At 38.4% G+C, this 21264-nt stretch overlaps 1 pseudogene; it reads left to right on the top strand.

The window, feature by feature from the left end:
* The first annotated feature begins 7943 nt into the window (after positions 1 to 7943).
* LOC138848359 (U6 spliceosomal RNA) lies at positions 7944 to 8011 on the top strand (annotated as a pseudogene).
* The last annotated feature ends 13253 nt before the right edge of the window (positions 8012 to 21264 follow it).

Below are 21264 nucleotides of genomic sequence, written 5' to 3' on the forward strand. Positions count from 1 at the left end.
GCCCTGAACTCCATATTGCAGCCTCAAAACCAAAGCTCACATCAGAAAATTCATTACAAACCATGATAAATAAGAAAAAAGTGAAAAAGCCAAAGAAATGCAAGAATCCGTAATGATATTGGGTGTGATTTAGTTGCAAGGAAACTGGCTGTTCCCAGATTCATCCACCACTAAAGCTGACTGCCTGTGGAATTCTGACTGAATTAACCTGACAATCCCAGTGAAACTCAAGAAACCAAATTTCAGCTGAGGCACCCAAAACAAAGACAATAGCCAGAATTTGAGCAAACCAACAGCTGTGTCCTGTTTGAAAAAGACCATTCCTCCGGTGCCCTGAACTCTATATTGCAGCCTCAAAACCAAAGTTCACATCAGAAAATTCATTACAAACCATGATAAATAAGGGAAATCTGAGAAAGCCAAAGAAATTCAAGAGTCCTTTGTGGTATTTGGCTGGATTTAGACACAAAGAAACTGGCTGTTTCCAGATTCATCCCCCCCTTCCACAGACTGACTCTGGAATTCTGATTGAATTCACCTCAATATCGCACTCACACTCATTTGGGAGGGAATTAGAATCTGTCCCCTCAGCAGAAGCGTTCCATGTCATTTTCCAAAACACAGAAACTCATCTTGGTTGTGTTGCCTGTAGATTTCTAATCCTGAAATGGCAATGCGCTGTGTTTTTTTTTTTTTCTTTCATAATGGCTACTCTCCAAAACATGCTTGTATTGCATCAGAATACAAAATTTGGGAATAGGAAGGCAAAACCGACTCAGACCCAGAAAACATTTAGGAAATTGGCACTCAAGAAACCACAAATCGGCTGAGGCACCCAAAACAATGACAGCAAGCCAGAATTGGAGAAAGCCAACAGCTGTGCCCTCATTGAAAAGAACCTTCCTCTTGTGTCCTGAACTCCATATTGCAGCCTCAAAACCAAAGCTCACATTAGAAAATTCATTACAAACCATGATAAATAAGAAAAATGAGAAAAAAGCCAAAAAAATGCAAGAATCCATGATGATATTGGACTTGATTTAGTCGCTAGGAAACCGGCTGTTCCCGGATTCATCCACACCTGCAGCTGATGCCTGTGGAATTCTGACTGAATTAACCTGAAAATCACAGTGAAACTCAGTTTGGAGGCAATTAATATCTGTCACCTCAGCCAAAGTGTTCCATTTGATTTTCCAAAACACAAAAACTCACCTTGGTCGTGTTACCTGTAGATTTATATTCTTCAAATGCCCATTTGTAATGTTTTTTATTTCATAATGGCTACTCTGTCCAAACTCTTGTTTGTGTTGCGTCAGAATACAGAATTTGGGAATGAAGAAGGCAAAACCAACTCAGACCCAGAAAACATTTAGGAAATTGCCACACAAGAAACCACAAATCGGCTGAGGCACCCAAAACAATGACAGCAAGCCAGAATTGAAGCAGGCCAACAGCTATGCCCTGTTTGAAAAAGACCATTCCTCCTGTGCACTGAACTCTATATTGCAGCCTCAAAACCAAAGCTCACATCAGAAAATTCATTACAAACCATGATAAAAAGAAAAAAGAGAAAGAAGCCAAAGAAATGCAAGAGTCCTTTGTGATATTGGGCTTGATTTAGTTGCAAGGAAACCAGCTGTTCCCGGATTCATCCACCCCTCCTAGCTGACTGGCTGTGGAATTCTGATTGAATTCACCTGAAAATCGCACTCACTCTCGATTTGGAGGAAATTAATATCTGCCCCTCAGTGGAAGGGTTCTATGTCATTTTCCAAAACCCAAAAACTCATCTTGGTCATGTTGCCTATAATTTCTAATCATGAAAACCCAATATGTTCTGTTTTTCAATTTCCTGATGGATCCTCGTTCTAAACCCTTGTTTGTATTGCATCAGAATACACAATTTGAAAAGGAAAAAGGCAAAACCAACTCAGACCAACAAAGCATTTAGGAAAAAGTCGCTCAAAATGAAAAATTGCCTGAGGCACCCAAAGCAATTACAGAAAGCCAGAATTGGAGAGAAACAACAGCTGTGCCCAAATTGAAAAAGACCATTCCTCTGGTTCCCTGAACTCCTTAAGCCAGCCTCAAAACCACAACCCACATCAGAAAATTTATTACAAACCATGATAAATAAGAAAATGTGAAAAATGCAAAAAAGAAAAAGAAATGCAAGAGTCCTTCGTGATATGGCGCTTGTTTTAGTACAAGGAAACCAGCTGTTTCCGGATTCATCCACCCCTCCCAGCTGACTGACTGTGGAATTCTGATTGTATTCACCTGAAAAGAGAGAACATTTATAAGTATATTGGGACTGTGGAACCTGTCATTTACCAATCACATGTTAGACTGAATCATAGACCAAATATAGGGAAGAAATCCTATGCATGTAAACCTTGTGGGAATTCATTCGGTATTAAATACCCTCCATCACAGCACTCATATTGTGGAAAACCCTCATGTGTGTAATGATTGTGTGGAAACCACTCACCAGAAGTCAGATCTCATTAGACATCAGAGAATTCACACAGGGTTGAAATCTTACAAATCTAATGACTGTGGGAAGTTCTTTGGCCAGAAGAAACACCTCATAAATCATCAGAGAATTCACACAGGTGAGAAACCTTTTGAATGTAATGACTGTGGAAAATCCTTTGGCCAGAAGGCAAACCTCATAAATCATCAGAGAATTCACACAGGTGAGAAACCTTATGAATGCAATTACTATGGAAAATCCTTTGGCCAGAAGGCAAACCTCATAAATCATCAGAGAATTCACAGAGGGGAGAAACCTTATGAATGCAATCATTGTGGAAAAGCCTTTGCTGAGAAATCAAAGCTCACAAAGCATCAGACAATTTGTACTGGGGGAAACCTTATGATTGCAATGACTGTGGAAAAACCTTTGCTGAGAAGTCAAACCTCAGAAAGTATCAGAGCCTTCACACCATGGAGAAAGCTTATAAATGAAATGACTGTGGAAAAGCCTTTGGTTCCATCCTTGCATACCAAGGATAAATCCCACTTGGTCTGGGTGGATGATCTTTCTGATGCATTGTTGGATTCAATTGGCCAGAATTCTGTTGCAGATCTTTGCATGTATGTTCATCAGGGAAATTGGTCTATAATTACTTTCTTTGTTGCACTTTTTTCAAGTTTAGGAATGAAGGTGATGTTGGCTTCATAGAAAGAATTTGGGAGAATCGCCTCTCTCTCAATTGTTTTGTATAACTTGAGAAGAATTGCAGTTAGTGCTTTAAATGTCTGTTAGAATTCAGCAGTGAAGCCTTCCAGTTTTGGGGTTTTCTTGGTAGTGATGGTCTTTATTACTGGTATCATTTCCATCTGGTTATGTGTGTGTTTAGGTTTTCTATATCTTTGTTGCTCAATTTAGGTAGGTTTTATGGATGGAAGGATGGTGGAAAGCCTCTTTGCTGTACTTCATAACTCATAAGATATCAGAGTATCCACACAGGGAATTTTCTACTTGACCTTTTTGTGCAAGTTATATCTCATGAAATATTAGAGAATTCACCAAGGGGAGAAATGCATGAATATAATACATGTGAATAGCCTTTGTGGTGCAAATCAGACCTCATCAAACATAAAAGAATTCTCATGGGGAGCAATTTTATGAATGTAATGACTCAGAGCCTTTTACCATAATTCAGCCCTCATTGTACATCATCAAATTCATATAGGGAAAAACTCCTTTGAAAGTAAAATCCCTTTAATTAGAAGCCATACCTCATAAGACAACAGGGAATTCACGTGGGAGAGAAACCTTATGGGTGTAATGAGTGTTGGAAAGCTCTGCCCAAATCTCTCCTTATATCAGAATGCACAACATATATATCTAATGAATGAAATAAATGTGAGAAAGTCATTTCACATAGGTAATGCCTCATAATCCATCATGGAATTTGAACAAGGGAGAGACCTTAACAATATAATGAATGTGGAAGAGCTTTTCTCCAAAATTCATGTAAGTATTGTGACAAAACCTTTTGCTGGAAATCACATCCTATCCAACAGAGACTCATGTAAAGGAGAAAGCTTATAAATATTATTAGAGTCAGAAGTCAATGGTACATCAGAGAATTGACACAGGTGGTTTCTTAGGCGTATACTGATTGTGCAAAAACATTTTCTTTATTTCAGGCTTGTATAGACACAGAATTCACAAAAGGTGATAGTCTTTGCATGCTGTAAATACAATAAAACCTTTAGCCAGAAATTAGACATCAACAGACTTCAGAGAATTCATAAGGAACAAAAGTCTATGCAATGAATTTGGAAAATGTATTTCTGTTATAAATCAGTCTTCAATTCCCATGAATAGACTCACAAATGAGAAAACATGCATGCATAGAAAAGTTTTGTACCATAAATTATCTCTAGATGGTAAACTAATATATCACACAAAAGAAATATCATGAGTGTAATGGAATTGGGAAACCCTTTGCTATAAGGCCGATTTCCAGAAAGCTTAGCAAGATTACAGAAAAGTCTCTGAAAATGTAACATGTCTGAAAGATTTGTTGGCATCACAAACTGGAGGATAGCTCAAGTGCATGTGTTTTTGTGCCTGGCATCCAAATTGATATCTCTTTTTCTTTGATGAATTCCTTGTTTATTTATTTAGCAGATTTAGAGACAAAGGATTCCTGTCCATTGATTTACTACTATATGCCCACAATTGCCATGGTAAAGTATATGGCAAAAACTGAGTGCTGGGGGCTGTGAATCTGATTCATCACTGATAACATTGAAGACATTGGTTCCTGGTTCTTATGCTGCTATGCATGGAAATGTTTCTCTAATTTCATTTTCAAATAGTTCATTGTTAATATAAAGAAATGCTTCTAATTTTTAAAATTTCATTGAAATAATTTGTGATTAATGTGTCCTAGTCATGCATTATTACAGGGTGTAGTGCAATATTTGCACACATTTATGCAGTAAAAAGTGATCAAGCTAAGCAACTACAGTTTTATTAAGTTTTTAAAGAGTTATTTATTTGAAAGACAGAGTTACAGAGAGAAGTAGCAGCAGAGAGAGAGAGAGGTCTTCCTCTGCCGGTTCACTCCCCAGATGGCCACAATGGCCGGAGCTCTGCCAATCTGATTCCAGGAACCAGGAGCTTCTTCCAGATCTCCCACTTGGGTGCAGGGACCCAAGGACTTGGGCCATCTTCTACTGCTTTCCCAGGCCATAGCAGAGAGTTGGATCAGAAGAGGAGCAGCCAGGACTAGAACTGGTACCCACATGGGATGCTGGTGCTTCAGGCCAGGGTGTTAGCCCACTGTGCCACAATGCTGGCCCCCAAGCAACTACAGTTTCTAATTCTTCTCCATGATTTGAGACTACCAGCTCCTCTCCTTCAGTTCTTTACACAGAACCTAATATGGTTGAATGTAGTCATCTCATTATATTATGGAACACCAGAAGTTCTTTCTGCCTCTTTGATTTTTGATACCTATTATCCAATCCCCCTCTATCCCTAGCTGCTTCCCTTCTCAGCCTCTAGTAATCACAGTTCTGTGTTCAGATCCATTATTTTCTTTCACTTCCACATGCGACAAGGACCAGGTGACATTTGTGTTCCTGCTTCTGGCTTATTTCAATTAATTTAATAATATTTTGTTCTTTTTTTGTATCTAAAAGAGGTTGCCCTGTCCATTGTTTTTCATTGATGGACAGCTAGATTGGTTTCACATCCTGGCTGCAGTGAACTGTGTTATAGTGGCTGTGTTATGGGAAAATTGCTGTATCTTTGATATGCTCTCCTCCTTTCCTTCTAATAAAATTTCCTTATTCTATATAGCCAAGAGCAAGATAACTCTCACATGGTAGGTCAATTTTTATCTTAGTTTAATTTTTGTTATTTATTTGAAAGAGTTACAATAGAGGTAGAGACACAGAGAGGTCCTCCATTAGCTGGTTCGCTCTACAGATGACTACAAAGGCCAGAGTTATGCCATTCTGAAACCTGGAGACAGGAGCTTCCTCTGGGTCTCCCTCATGGGTGCATGGGCCCAAGGACTTGGGCCATCTTCTACTGCTATCCCAGGAGATAGCAGAGAGCTGTATTGGAAGAAGAGCAGCTGGAACTAGAACTGGCACCCAAATGGGATGCTGGCCCTTCAGGCCAGGGCTTTAACTCACTGCACAACAGCGCCAGCCCCAATTTTTATCCTTTTTAAGGAATGACCATACTGTTCTGCATAACATCTGTACTAACTTGTGTTTTCACCTACCATATATGGTGGTTTTCTTTTCCCATGTGCTCTCTAGCATTTGTTATTTTTTATCAGTTTGGCATAAAAATGATATAGTATTGTTCATGTTTTTGTGTATTTTGAAATCAGTTAATTTGTTTATTAAATCTTTATTATTTGAAAGGTGGATTTAGAGAGAGAGGGAAAGACATAGATAGCTTTCATCTGCTGGCTCACACCCCAGAGAGTTTCAACAGTTGAGCCTGGGGCATGCTGGAGTCAGGAGCTTCATCCAAGTCTCCCACATGAGTGGCAAGGACCTGAGTCCTTCGTCCATCTTCTGCTGGTTTCCCAGGTGTTTAGCAGTGAGCTAAATTGGAAGTGGAGATTCCTAAACTCAAAGTGGAACTCAGATGTTATGCTGGCCTCACAGATTGCAGCTTTCCCCACTTGGCCACAATGCCAGCCCCTCTATCAATTTAATTCCTCAAAAATAGCTCAGTAATGTTGGCATCTATCTCATTTTGTTTTTTCTCTGTTATTATTCAACTTATTGATGTCTTATTTTTGTTCACATTATTCCTCTCAATTGCTCTACCTGAGGTGAGTAGGGCTGCTGTGTTGCTTAAATGAAGTGTATGCTTTAGATTACTCATTTAATGAGTGCATGTCATTCACATAGCACTTCACTGAAGTTCTACTATGTCCCAAATCCTCTTCTAGGCACAGAATTTAGACCACTTTTCTCTTAGGCCCAGATCTTGCCTTTAACATACTACTTGGAATTTAGTAGCTCATGAAATCTGCAGACTGCATAAATGAATGAATATTTTGAGGGCTGTGCTTTTGTGGAGGAACTTCATAGGAGACCGAAGGAATAAAATAAATCAAAAGTATCCACAGTATATAGAATGTATACTATTTTACAAGTCACAGAGAAGAAGAAGAAGAAGAAGGAAAGTAGTAAGACTAGAAAGTTTGTGGCAAGACTAACAGGCGCTGGTCAAGAACTTAATAAGCACATTAGGAAAGCAGTAAGGTTTCTTTTTTTTTTTTGAGGAAAAGTTTTTATTTCTAGTGATGAAATTGGCTACAGAACATTATGAAAGTTTAAAAATACAAAGAGAAATTGTCTATAATTAATAGATTCAAAATTTGACAATCAGTGAATATCATTATTAGTCATTACCAACAACAGTTATTGATTTGAAAGGCAGAGTGACAGGAAGAGGGAACCACTGCTTCACTCCCCAGACACTTGCAATAGCCAAAGCTTGACCAAGCCAAAACCAGGAACTGGGAATTCATTCTGGATGTCCCATTTGGGTGCAGGGACCCAAGCACTTCTGCCATCCTCCGTCTCCTCCCAGGGTGCACACTAGCAGAAACTTGCCTCAAAGCAGAGAAGCTACCACTCAAGCCAGGCATTTGTATATGGGATGTGGGTGTGTGGTGGTGATAGCAAGCCCTCATGGATAAAAAAAAAAAAAAAAAAAAAAAAAAAAAAAAAAAAAAAAAACAAAGTTATTTCTATGCCAAGGAAATTACTCTGTAGTCTTTCTCTTATAAACTACGTATTGCTGAACCTAGATAATTTTTCCTTTATTTAACAATGACATGAAAATGTCAGTTGAGTTGGCTTTCCTGAAGACCTTGTTTCTTGAATATTAGTGGCTAGCTGAGATAAATTTTTTTCATCTCTTTCTCGCTTCGGCAGCACATGTGCTCGCTTCGGCAGCACATATACTAAAATTGGAATGATACAGAGAAGATTAGCATGCCCCTGCGCAGTAAGGTTTCTTTACCTCCCTGTAGGCTCTGCTCTCCAGAGGTGAACAGGGTCCTCTAAACCCACTTGCTGCACACACAAACACCTGAGTGTTGTATTCTCCCACAGGTGTTGGAGACTGATATGGTGTTCTGATTTATATTTACATAATGGCTAGTGACATCGGGCATATTCACATGTTTTGACCATGTACATTTCTTCTGAGAAATGTCTATTCAGATCCTTGCCTGTTTCTTCACTGTATTTTTTGGAGTTTTTCCAATTCATGTAAATGTTCTGGAAATCTGTAAACATTCAGAGTTTTAATTTTTCCTGCCATCTGTTCATTGTATCTACACTCTGATGTTTACTTTGTTGTGAAGAAGTATCTTAGTTGGATATACTCAAATGTCTCTGTTTTTATTTTTGTGACTATTGCTATTGGAATCTTACCCAAAAGCTATTGTGTGTTGACAATATTTAGAGTTTCCCTATGTTTACTTGGGTTTGGGTCTTATGATTACATTTTAATTCACTGTGAGTTCACTTTCACATAGTGTAAGAGATGTTGGAGTCTCTTTTCAGGCTTCTACATATGGATAATCAAGTTCCTCTGCACCACTTGTGAAAGAGATTCTTCTTTCTCCAGTTCATTTTAGTTCCTTTGTTAAATATGAGTTGCTGGTAGAAATTTGGGTTTATTTCTATGCTACCAAGTCTTTTCCATTGAACTATGTGTCTGTTATTATATCAGTGCTAACACTTCTTCTTTTTTTTTGCAGTATATTTATTTGAAAGGCAGAGTTACAGAGAGGTAGAGGCAGAGAGAGAGAGAGGTCTTCCATCCACTGGTTTACTCCCCAAATGGTCACAATGGCCGGAGCTCTGTTGATCTGAATCCAAGTGTCAGGAGCTTCTTCCAGGTCTCTATGCAGGTGCAGGGGCCCAAAGACTTTGGCCATTTTCTACTTTTTTCTCAGGCTATACCAGAGAGGGGTATAAGAAGTGGAGCAGCTGGGAAACATACTGGCACCCATATGAGATGCCGGCACTGCAGACGGTGACTTTACCTGCTTTGTCATAGTGCTGACCCCTGTAATATGTCTTAAAATATGGTGTGATGTCTCCAGCTTTTTTTTGCTTTATAATATTGCTTTAGATGTTAAGCATCTCTCATGTTTCTATGTGAATTTTAGCATCATTTTTTCTAGCTCTGAGAACATCGTTGGTATGTTGATTGGGATTACATTGAATTTGCAAATTGCTTTTGGTAGTATGGATATTTTGGTATTATTCTTCCCATTCACAAACATAAGTTTTCTGTGAGACTGTCAAAAAGCCTTGACAAAAATTGGACTTTATTACACAAAAATTCATCACTTTTTGGGATCATTTAAATCCATAATTTTGCACTAATATTTGATAAATAATTAAAGACTTTGAGCATTTTAGTAGGAGAAATTAAAATATTTATCAATTTATTCAAATATTGTTTAGATGTGATATTCAAATATTGTTTAGAGCCATTGTCTATATTCCCTCTAAATTACGATCTTTTTGCTTTTTGCCTGTTAAACTTGTCCCTTGATTCAAGAACCCTTTTTAATGTAATGTAAACTGAAAATGTCATTTCATAAGCTAAAAAAAATGACAAAGAAGGAAAAAGAAGGGAGGGAGGTTGAGTATATAATTATGTTCTCCGAATTTTTTCTATAAAACATATTGAATCATTTAAAAGCTAATTAAAATTAAACTCAAAATTGGACCATTATGACCAATATTTAAAACAAGTGATTAAAAACTGTAGATGTCTTCAATTTTGATTATCATTCTTCTTTAGAATATCTGAAAGAAATCCGGCTTCTCACTTTAAAATATACCAGTGTGTTAGAATTCAGTATTAAATGACTTTGTTTAAAAGTTTTATTTAATCTATTGCTTTAAGTAGTAATACTATGGCCATTGTAAAACAAAATCCTTATCATTTTTCATAAAACAGAAAGGGCCTTTAAAACATCATCACTAAAAATATTAAGAGACCTAAAATATAACATTCTTAAAACCCAAGTGATACCATTCAAAATTTTCAAATATGCAGGGATAGTTCATGTCAAGTAACTAAATAATTGTTAAGTGTATATATGGAATAGCTTCTATAAATTCTTTTGGCAAGGGCTGGCACTGTGGCATAGTGGGTGAGGCTGCCACCTGCAGTGCTGGTATTCCATAGGGGCATCAGTTCAAGACCTGGCTGCTCCACTTCCTATCCAGCTCTCTGCTATGGCCTGGGAAACACTATAAAATGGTGCAAGTCCTTGGGCCCCTGCACCTGCATAGGAGACCAGGAAGAGGCTCCTGGCTCCTGCCTTCCAGTCAGCACAGCTCCAGCCATGGAGGCCAACTGTGGAGTGAACCAGTGAATGGAAGACCACTCTCTCTGCCTGTCCTTCTCTCTCTGTGTAATTCTGACTTTCAAATAATATAAATAAATCTTTAAAAATTCTTTTGGCAAATAGATGAAGCTACTTGTTATACATTTCAAATAAATAGCAAACATACTAGAAAAATATATTGAATAAAATTTAAGCAACTCATAGCTATACACAGAAATTTCTCACCATAACAACATAGCAACCACTAAATTTCCAAATTCAATTTTCCACAACTTAGAATCTTTAACTCCAGAAGGAGTACAAAATTGACAGAACAGTGGCCTATGTATCAGGATACCTAATGCTAATACAGAATTATCCCTGCCACAACTTACCTATGTGACCTTGAACAATTCACTTTACTTCTCTGGGCTTGGCATTTAGCATCCTCATGTGATAAAGGAGGCTTGGATAAGATCAGTTGTACTCTATCTTGAGACTTCAATGATCTCTCAGTTTCCAAACAGGCACCTTAAGGGAAAGTAAACCTTTAGATCAAAGCTTACATTTTTAAATATAAATATATTTTAAACTGTTTCTACAACTAGTACAAAACAACACATTCAAATGTGTACCATGCCACTTTTCAATATTTGGGAATAATTAATGCATCATTTTAGAGCATTGTCTTGAGGCCAGTGCTGTGGTGTAGCTAGTAAAGCCACTGCATGCAGTGGGGGCATCCCATATGGAGGCTGGTTCAAGTCCAGGCTGCTCCACTTTCCATTCAGCTGTCTGTTATAGCCTGGGAGAGCAGTAGGAAGTTGGCCCAAGTCCTTGGGCCCCTGAATCTGCATGGGAGACCCTGAAGAGGTCCTGGCTCCTGGTTTCAGATTGGCATATCTCTGACCTTTTAGGCCATCTGGGGAGTGAACCAGCAGATGGAGGACCTCTCTCTCTCTCTCTCTTCCTCTTGTTCACTATCTGTGTAACTCTGACTTCCAAATAAATAAATAAATAAATCTTTTTAAAAATCAAAAGAATATTGTCTGGCACACAGTGAACCACTAAGTACAAGATATTATTAGGAATATTAGATTGAAATATTGAAATAAACTAGGCAATAAGCCTTAAGATGCAAATTAATACCAAGAAATATAATCTCAAATTTCTGTGTTCAACAAGGTAGTCTCTTTTCACTACTAACTTTATACTAAATAAGATATTTTGATATTTTGTTAAGAGTAAATTTATCGGGGGCCAGCGCCGTGGCTCACTTGGTTAATTCTCCACCTGTGGTGCTGGTATCCCTTATGGGCAAAGTGTTCTAGTCCTGGTTGCTCCTCTTTCAGTCCAGCTTTCTGCTATGGCCCGGGAAGGCAGTAGAGGATGGCCCAAGTGCTTGGGCCCTGCACCCGGATGGGAGACCAGGAGAAAGCACCTGACTCCTGGCTTTGGATGGGCACAGCTCCAACTGTGGCAGCCATCTGGGGACTGAACCAATGGAAGGAAGACCTTTCTGATTTCTCACTGTATATAACTCTACCTGTCAAATAAAAAAAATTATTAGTTTTTCATAAAAACTGCAGTATTGAAAAAGTTCTAAAATCCCTCTAATTCTAAATGTCTGTGACTGCTAACTCATTAGCACATATTGCATTCTTTACATCTGGGTAATCATGACAATTCACTTTTAAATGATTAACAGATCTGCTGTTATATATAAATACATGCTTTTCCGAAAATCATACAATAAGCAGGCTACATACTTTACTTCAAGTAGAACTGCCATATCCAGTCCTACAATTGTAAATAAGACAGTTTCAATTGTTCAGCATTATCAATTATAAATTCCAATCGTGTAGCAATACTCATAAGAATTTAGGGGGCCGATGCTGTGGAGTAGCAAGTGGAGCTGTGGCTTGCAGTGCTGACATTCCAATTGGGTGCCAGTTCAAGTCCTGGCTACTCAAATTACTATCCATCTTTTTAGGCAAGTAAGACTTACTATCCAGCAGTAGAGGATGGCCCAGGCCCTTGGGCTCCTGCACCTGCATAGGAGACCCAAAAGAAGCTGCTGGCTCCTGGCTTTGGATTGGCAGAGCTCCAGCCATTGTGGCCAAATGGGGAGTGAACCAGCGGTTGGAAGACTGCTCTCTCTCTCTCTCTCTCCTTCTCTGTGTAACTCTGATTTTCAAGTAAAATAAATGAATCTTTTTTTAAAAAGGATGAAATAAAAAGGAAGATGAAGATTACAAAATTGTTTAATTTTTTTAATAAATATAAATTTCCAAAGTACAGCTTTTGGATTACAGTGGCTTCCCCTCCCCCAAAACATCCCTCCCACCCATAATCCTCCTATTTCCTGCTTCCTCTCCCATCCCAGAAGATTACAAAATTGTATGAAGGACATTTGTACAGTAAACAAATATACTGATTTCCAATGCAATATTTGAATACTTGAAGCAGGAAGGCTAAGTACTTCTTTGCCAAAATAACATGTTTTCTCCAGTGTAAAACCCATTTGCCATCCCAATACACAAAGGGATTTGGGGCAAGAAGGAAAAAAGAAGTCCACACATGCAGAAATTTTAAGCAAAACAAAATAGAGAATGTATTTAGTTTCATGTAAATCACATGAGAATTAATAGTATTCTACCAATTTGCAACAAATATTTTTAACTTTAATGAATGAATGAACTTTCAGTTACATAGCAGGAAACTTCTACCCTCTCCCATAAAACTGAAAGAGAAACTTTTTAAAAGTAAAAACTGATGAAAGAATTCTGCAATACATGTTAATGTTAAGTAGCCCAGCAGAGTTTATTTAGAAATACAAACACACACACAGAAAATAAATACATTAAAATCTTACTGAATAGTCCAGTAATAGTTCAGGATCCAATATGTGTGCAAAAGATTCTGGATTTCCCAGTCACTTTGTATAGGAAATGATGTGCTTTGCTATGTAGCATGTACCTTTAGATTCCTGAACACCTCCACTTTGCTTCTTACCCTGAGTCCCAGCAAATACAGGAACACAGCTGTTGAGTCATTCATTTTCTGGATTTGGGAATATCAAAGAATTAATGAGTATAGAAAGTTGTACAGCAAAGACCAAGAATATCCAAGGGAGGTCAGGAAAATCAATTGAACAAGTCAAAATACTATGAATGTATACTGAATGCTCTGTTTTTAATATGTCTTACTTACCTAAAAAGACATGAGGGCTATTGCTCTCTCTCTCTTAATACAACTAAGGAGAAGATATCACCAATGCTCAAGAAAAATGAATACACAGCAGAGCTAATACAAAATCCCAAAATTCCAAAATAGAAAAACTGGATATGCACTCCTTACACACACCCTGAAGTGGCAATGAAGTAGAACAAATCTAAAATTAGAAAAAAATCTTTTTTTAAAGATTTATTTATTTATTTTAAAGTCAGAGTTGCACAGAGAGAGGCAGAGAAGAGAGAGGGGTCTTCCATCCACTGGTTCTCTCCCCAGTTGGCTGCAATGGCCAGAGTTGTGCCAATCCAAAGCCAGGAGCAAGGAGCTTCTTCCAGGTCTCCCACATGGGTGCAGGGGCCCAGGACTTGGGCCATCTTCTACTGCTTTCCCAGGCTATAGCAGAGATCTGGATCCATATGAGCTGCCAGCACTGCAAGTGGTGGCTCTACCCACTATGCCACACCACTGGCCCCGAAAATTCTTGTCAAATTAAGAACATTTAACCTTTGTTTTAGAGTGCATTATTAAAATATCTAAACTGGGGGAATACATAATTTCTTTCTTTAGAAATCAGAAGAGAAAAAGAACACTTCAAGCCTACTGTGACACCACACAGAAGGAATGGAGAATCATGATCTCAATTAGCCTAGGGACAGAATAAAAGGGAGGGAAATAGGAACAACAGAATTAAGATGAATAAGCTTTGACAGCTGAGGGAATCTGAATGTAAAGAAAAGGCATGCAGTTAACTGAAACAATAGAGATAATTCTGAGAGGAAAAAACATTGTTAAGTCATATTAATGGGGCCAGAGCTGTGACTTAGTAAAGTAAAAAAAAAAATCTAAAATTTGTTTTTAAATTATATAATTAAAAAAGATTAAAAAAAGATGTTCAATCTTAAGTCTCTACAGCATAAGATATACATCAATTTTCCCAGGTTCTATTTGCATTTATTAACAAAGTTTCATGGGTATAATCACTAAAGTGGCTCCAATAAGTCTTTTTATAAAAATTATTTTTTATTTTGACAGGCAGAGTGGACAGTGAGAGAGACAGAGAGAAAGGTCTTCCTTTTTCTGTTGGTTTACCCCCTAGTGACCGCTGCCACCAGTGTGCTGCGGCTGGCACATGGCGCTGATCCAAAGCCAGGAGCCAAGTGCTTCCTGCTGGTCTCCCATGCAGGTACGGGGCCCAAGCACTTTGGCCATCCTCCATTGCACTCCTGGGCCATAGCAGAGAGCTGGACTGGAAGTGGAGCAACTGGGACAGAATCTGGCTCTCCCAGCAGGACTAGAACTTGGTGTGCCTGCACCGCAGGTGGAGGATTAGCTTATTGAGCCATGGAGCCTGCCTCCAATAAGTCTTAACCTGGGATGCAACTAAATTTAACAAGGATACTCAATAGGAATTTTAGAAGAATTCCAAAATATGTATCAGAATAAAAATAAATACTTTACTTGGTACATCTCATTTTAACTATACTATTGTCTAAATTTCCAAATGTCAGATGTACTAAAAAAATCCCCAAAGCAGCAGAGTTGGTCCGACATGATGAGGAATAAAATAAAGAAAATGAGAATTCGCAGATCCCAGATTAAAATAACCAAGAAGGCCCAATAAAAGAAAACTCAATGTCTTCATACACTAACATTTATTACCTCAGATTTATTTAACAAAAAGGTGATTATTCCAGCTACATCCCATTAGGTAGCCCAATTTTACCTGCTAAATCCATTTAAAAAAAGCACCTCATGATATATTACTAAAATCATATTGCTATATGCCATCCACCATGTCCACTGTACCTTATACCTAATGTTAACAGATCTGATGAAAATCAGTAGATAAATGATGTGTCTTAACCACGTGTGGGAAATGTCTTTTGTTCAACGTTTTTCCAAAAACCCCTCAGTCTCAGTTTGCCTTCACCTTGAAAAGACACTTCTGAGGTTTACTAATCAGTCCAGCTTCTTCGGGCCTCCCTCCAATGAAAGGGGCTAAAATCCATCAAAATAAACTCTAGGCACTGTCCTTGTGCTCCCAGTGACTTTTTCACTCTAGGGGCTCACAAACCTTCTAAATTCTTTAGATCACCTGTGATGTCCATTAGTTCTCAAAGACTATGATGCAAGTAATTTCCCCTCTTGGAACCTTGTTATTAACTGTGCTGTATGAGAAATGAAGTCTCCTACACACCTTGTGCTTATGATTCTCCAAACCATGTTGCCTGCTAGGACTTTGGCCATGAATATAGGACAGCAATACCTGAACATGATTACTGAGATCTCCTTAATAAAGGATAGACTGGGGCCAGCACTGTGGTGCAGTGGTGTAATCCTTTACCTGCAATGCTGGCACCCCATATGAGCACCAGTTCTAGTCCCCATTTCTCCTTTTCCCAGCCAGCTCTCTGCAATAGCCTGGGAAAGCAGTAGAAGCTGTTCCAAGTGCTTTGGTCCCTGCCAAAATATGGGAGACCTGGAAGCTCCTAGCTCAGATTGGCCCAGCTGCAGACATTGCAGTCATTAGGGGAGTAAATGAGCATATGGAAGACCTTTCTGTGTCTCTTCTTCTCACTCTCTGTAAGTAAACCTGTCAACTACATAAATAAATTCCTTATATATATATTTACATTTATTTATATATTTATGTATATAAATATATTCATATATAAAATATATTATAATTTATCATACAATATATTATATAATATATAATTATAAACAGATAATATTATATAATTTATTATATGTATTATATATATATATATATATATTATTGAGATGACTTCAATAGCCAGAGTGTGGCCAGGTTGAAACCAGGAGCTTTTCCTCTGATGTGTGTCCCAGGAACCCAGGTACTTGGAGCATCTTTCACTGCTTTTTCAATCCATTGGTAAGGAGCTGGATCAGAAATAATTATTTATATATAAATAACAAATTCATATATAATAATTATATACAATTATATATTTATAATAATTATATGCAATTCTATATTATGTATAGAAATATATAGTATAATATATAATATATATTATAATATATAAATATATATATGATGGACCAAAATATGGTATTCTCCATTTGGCAGAAGGGACAGGCTCCAATATCTACTGTCTATGTCAGTATGTCAGCATAATGTAGGAGGTAACCCCTCTACCAAATAAGAAAAGCTATTTCAGTTCAGCTGGACATCATTCTGCTGACTGTTGACCTTATTACTGTTAGTCTGGATGCTTTCATTGGTTGCAATCCAGAGACCCAATTTTCCCATAGATATAAACATCAGCAAACATGAAAATTTGGTAAGAAAAGCTTAAACTGAGAGTTATGATTAATAACTATTTTTTTTAATTTTTATTTAATGCATATAAATTTACAAAGTACGACTTATGGATTACAATGGCTTCCCCCCCATACCGTCCCTCCCACCCACAACCCTCCCCTTTCCCACTCCCTCTCCCCTTCCATTCACATCAAGATTCATTTTTGATTATCTTAATATACAGAAGATCAGCTTAGTATACATCAAGTATGGATTTCAACAGTTTGCTCCCACACAGAAACATAAAGTGAAAAATAATAGATGATTTTTTTTTAAATGATGATGAAATCAGAGCAGACCTATTGTCATGTTTAATCCCAGTGAGAGTCAAGTTGGGAATTGATAATTTCTTTTTTTTTTTTTAACAGAGGATCAGTTTAGTATGCATTAAGTAAGGATTTCAACAGTTTGCACCCCCATAGAAACACAAAGTGAAATATATTGTTTGAGTACTCGTTATAGCATTAAATCTCAATGTACAGCACATTAAGGATAGAGATCCTACATGAGGAGTAAGTGCACAGTGACTCCTGTTGTTGACTTTACCAATTGACACTCCTGTCTATGGCATCAGTAATCTCCCTATGCTCCAGTCATGAGTTTCCAAGGCTATGGAAGCCCTCTGAGTTCTCCGACTCTTATCTTGTTTAGACAAGGTCGTAGATAACCTACGGTTCGACCCAGCCATCCCACTCCTTGGAATTTACCCAAAGGAATTTAAATTGGCAAACAAAAAAGAGGTCTGCACCCTAATGTTTATTGCAGCACAATTCACAATAGCTAAGACCTGGAACCAACCTAAATGCCCATCAACGATAGACTGGATAAAGAAATTATGGGATATGTACTCTTTAGAATACTATACCGCAGTAAGAAACAACGAAATCCAGTCATTTGCAACAAAATGGAGGAATCTGGAACACATCATGCTGAGTGAAATAAGCCAGTCCCAAAGGGACAAATACCATATGTTCTCCCTGATCAGTGACGACTGACTGAACACCAAGAGGGAAACCTGTTGGAGTGAGGTGGACACTATGGGAAATGGTGGCTTGATCAGCATAGCCCTGACTGTTAATGAACAACTTAATACATTATCCCTCTTAGTAGTTTTTTTATCTGTTCTACTTAATATGACTGGTTTAGATCTGTAATTGATGCACAGTTATTCTTAAGTGTTGAAAATTAACTGAAATGTGATCCCTGTTGAACATGGTGGTGGGAATGGGAGAGGGAAGAGATGTATAATTTGGGACATGCTCAGGCTGACTTGCCCCAAGTGGTGGAGTTGGAAGCATACCAGGGGATTCCAATTCAATCCCATTGAGGTGGCATGTACCAATGCCATCTCACTGTTCCAGGTGATCAGTTTCAGTTCACAGTTGGTCATGGTGGAGGGACTGGGAGTCAAAGGGAGCACATAGACAAGTCTAGTACCTGCTAACGCTAACCGATGGAGTAAATAAAGGGGAGAGTGATCCAACATGGGAAGTGAGATACTCAGCAGACTCATAGAATGGCAGATGTCCTAAATAGCACTCTGGCCTCAGAATCAGCCCTAAAGGCATTCGGAGCTGGCTGAAAAGCTCATGAGAGTATTTCAGGCATGGAAAGCCAAGACACTCTGGCAAAAGATCTCTGCGAGTGAGATCCCAGTGGACAGAACAGGTCATCAAAGAAGGAGGTACCTTTCTCTGAAGGGAGGAGAGAACCTCCACTTTGACTATGACCTTGTCTAAACAAGATTAATAACTATTTTAACAAAATTTCTCAGAACCCATCTAATCCAAACCTTGGACAATTGGAAGACATTGTACTTGGCCCACCCATAATCAAAATGGATTCTAAATCCTTCAACTGCAAGGAGAGTATCATAGACATTAATGCTCCAAACGGATCCAGTTCTCTGCTAATGTGTCTGGAAAAGCAGCACAGGGTGACTCAAATATTGGGGCTCCTGCACCCTTGTGAGAGACCTGGAAGAAGCCCCTGGCTCCTGATATCAGTCTGGCCTAGCCGCAGTCATTGCAGCCATTTGAGGAGTGAACAAACCAGGAGGAAGATCAATCTCTCCCATTCTCTCCATCTAGTGCTGCCTTTCAAATTCATAAAAGGATCTTTAAGAAAATAGATCACTTCAATAAATTTGCCATTGCTCAGTCATGATGACTTTTACTACCTTCAGTTCTTTTTCAAAAGATTTATTTATTGGAAAGGCAGATAGAGGAGCTGGTGGTTGTGGTGCAGTGGACAAAGCTGCTATCTGTTACATTGGCATCCTGTATGTGCACCAGTTTAAGTACCAGCTATTCCATTTCTGATCCAGCTCCTTACCAATGGACTGAAAAAGCAGGGAAAGATGGCCCAAGTGCCTGGGATGCTGCCACGCACATTGCAGGAAAAGCTCCTTGCTGCCATGCACATCGGAGGGAAAGCTCCTGGCTTCAACCTGGCCACACTCTGGCTATTAAAGTCATCTCAAAAATGAATTAGGTGGTGGAAGATTTCTGTCTCTCCCTCTCTCTGTAACTCTTTCAAGTAAGTAATTAAATATTTTAATATGATAAAAAAGGCAGAGACACACAGAGACAAAGAGAGAAGGAAAGAGAAGCAGAGAGATCTCCCATCTGCTGGTTCACTTTCTATATGGCTACCACTGTGCAAGACCAGGTTCTCAAGTCCCCATTGAGGTTACAGTTCTCCAATTTGACGACAGGAATGAAAGAATTTGAGCTATTATACATTGCTTCCCAGGGATATTAACATGAAGCTGATTTGGAAGTGTAGTACCCAAAACTCAGATTAGCACTGCAATATAGGATGTGGGCATCTGTTGTGACTGCTAACAAATTGGAAATCCTAGAGTAAAAATCAACATATTCCTGGACATACACAATATACCAAAATTGAGTCATGAAGACACATAGAAAAGCTAAACAAATCAAAAACCAAGACAGAGATTGGATGAGTAATAAAGACCCTCCCAACAAGCAAAAGTCCAGGATCAGACAGCCTCACTATTGAATTCTACAGGACTTTTAAAGAACTAATGCTTCTCAAACTATTCAACACAATTGAAAGAGACACAATCCTCTCAAACTCCTTCTATTAATCCTGCATCACCTTAATTCTTCAACTAGAAAAAGATACAGTGGAGAGAGAGTACTATAGAAAAATATCCCTGATGGGGGCCAGTGCCATAGCACACTGGGTTGATCCTCCACCCGTGGAGACGGCATCCCATATGGGTGCCAGTTCTGGTCCCGGTTGCTGCTATTCCAGTCCAGCTTTCTGCACTGGACTGGGAGGGCAGTGGAGGATGGCCCAAGTGCCTGGGTCCCTGCACCCGCATGGGTGACCAGGGAGATGCTCCTGACTCTGGCTTCCGATTGGACCAGCACTACCTGTTGGGCCATATGGAGCATAAACAAGCAGATAAAATACTTCTGTCTCTCTGCCTCTGCCTCTCCATCTCTGTAACTCAATCTTTCAAATAAATAATTCTTTTGAAAAGGTCAACAAACAATAAAGGCTGGTGGAGAGGGAGAGAAAAAGGTACCCTAATCCACTGTTGGTGGGAATGAAGCTAGTGCAACCATTATGGAAGGCAGTATCAAAGTTCCTCAGAAATCTGAAAACAAACATACCATGTGATCCTGCCATCTGACTACTGGGAATTTATCCGCATGAAATGAAATAGAATATGCACAGGCATGAGTTATCTGTACCCTCATGTTTATTACAGCTCAATTCACAATAGCTAACATGGAATCAACCCAGATGTCCATCAACTGGTGACTGGAACAAAAATATGAGCTATATATACAGTGTAAAATACTATTCAACCATAATTGAGAATGAAATCCCATCTTCTGTAACTAAATGGATGAACTGGAAACAAGTATGCTTCATGAAAGAAGCCAGTCCCCAAAAGACAAATACCATATGTTTTCTCTGACTGGTGGTAATTAATATATAGACAACAAAAAGCAGCATATGAGTTAAATTGACATTTTGAGATTTGAGTATTGTTCATAGCACTTTTCTGTACTCTTTGATAGAGTACACAACATATACTCATTGATATTTCTGCTACTACTTGCTGAATTCTTTATTTTGTAGAGGGTTAAAGCTTGTGATTCTAAAATAAAATCAAAGCATGCAGCTGTCAAAATTAAAAGAAAATAAAACAAGAAGGAGGGAGTTGGAAATATGAGAACAAGGGAAGATAGGATAGGATGTTATCAGTTTGCTCTTCAATCTGTATATATAAATTACATGAAATTTGTTCACTTAATATGCATTTAAAAATATAAACTTAACACTGGAAGAAAAAGACCT

The sequence above is a fragment of the Oryctolagus cuniculus genome, unplaced genomic scaffold (assembly GCF_964237555.1).
Source record: "Oryctolagus cuniculus unplaced genomic scaffold, mOryCun1.1 SCAFFOLD_87, whole genome shotgun sequence".
Classification (NCBI taxonomy): domain Eukaryota; kingdom Metazoa; phylum Chordata; class Mammalia; order Lagomorpha; family Leporidae; genus Oryctolagus; species Oryctolagus cuniculus.